The sequence below is a fragment of the Nematolebias whitei genome, chromosome 6 (genome assembly GCF_014905685.2).
Source record: "Nematolebias whitei isolate Nwh7 chromosome 6, NemWhi1, whole genome shotgun sequence".
Lineage (NCBI taxonomy): Eukaryota > Metazoa > Chordata > Actinopteri > Cyprinodontiformes > Rivulidae > Nematolebias > Nematolebias whitei.
This window is the reverse complement of record NC_056503.1, coordinates 50,862,068-50,863,538: the sequence shown is the minus strand read 5'-3', so window position 1 is coordinate 50,863,538 and position 1,471 is coordinate 50,862,068.

Below are 1,471 nucleotides of genomic sequence, written 5' to 3'. Positions count from 1 at the left end.
ACGTCGAGGGGCCTCCCTCACATTTTTCTTAGAGAAACACGCTGCTCACTCCCTCACTATCCATCCTTCCATACCATACCATTTTATTTATAAAGCACTTAAAACAGCTACAAGGCCAACCAAAGTGCTGTACAGACAGAACAACAGGTAACGCATGAAGCACAATACAAAATGAGGTAAATCAGAATATAGACATAAAAACGATGCAGATAATAAATATGACGACAAACCAGTGTGGAGCGTGTGTTGTACCCATCAGGAGGGGTTTTCCTTCATGTGATTCCTACAACAGTTTGATGATTATTGTAGCAGACGGTCAATAACTTGTTGAAGAGCTGCGTTTAGTTTTCCTGCTGTCTTTACGTCACTCTTCAAAAAAACACTTAGTTTACAAACCACCGTTTTAACGTCAGCCATGTTGACTTTCTTTGTCGTCTTTGACAACAAGTTTTGTTTTTCCACCGCCACAGTTTGGACAGAGCTCTCAGGAACTTGACTGATGATGCAGAGAAAAGTTGTTCGTTACTGAAACGTTGAGGAAAATAAGATGTGACTTCAGTAAAACATGTGTCCACTACAGTCCTGTCCTGATGTGGAGGAGCTGTCATGATCCAAGTGATGACTTGTGCAGATTGTTGGCCACAGCCCTGAGGCAGTGTGTGTGTGTGTGTGCAGGGATCGAGCTGGACCGGCTGGATGCAGATCTCATTAAGCTGCTGGCCTATCAGCGGATCCAGCAGCTGTTCCCCCCCAAAGCCCCCAGCACTCCACCTCTACCAGCTCCCAGTGCTGCCTCAAAAAGTCTGCCCCCACATTCTGACAGTAAGAGCGTGATGTGACCTGTGTTTGTGTTCGTGCTGCCTATGAACGACTCGGTGTGTGATCTGATGATGTTGTCAGCAGGACGGAAGAAGGTGCAGGTCCGAGCGGTCTTCTACCCTCTAACAGGAAGGGGCGGGGCTGTCAGCATGTGCTACAGGACGTTGTACATCGGATCTGGTGAGAGACAGACCTCTGATCAGCCGTTCACTTTGAAACACACACACTTTAATCTCATTAATCCCAAGTAAATATGCTGAATTATTTGCAACACTTCTTTTTAAAACTAGTAGTTTGTTGGGGGGGTCACACTTAAATAATATCTAACGGTAAAGGTCCTTAGAGCCCCCCCGCCAAATCAGGAAAACACCCACCTGTGCATGTGAATAAATTCACAATATACCATACCATACCACTTTATTTATAAAGCACTTAAAACAGCTACAAGGCCAACCAAAGTGCTGTACAGACAGAACAACAGGTAACACACAAAGCAAAATACAAAATGAGGTAAATCAGAGTTTAGACATAAAAACGATGCAGATAATGACGACAAACCAGTGTGGAGCATACAGGATCAAACACAGATCATCTGGTGTTGAAAGCTACTGAATAGTAGTGAGTTTTTAAACTGGACTTGAAAACTGAGAGG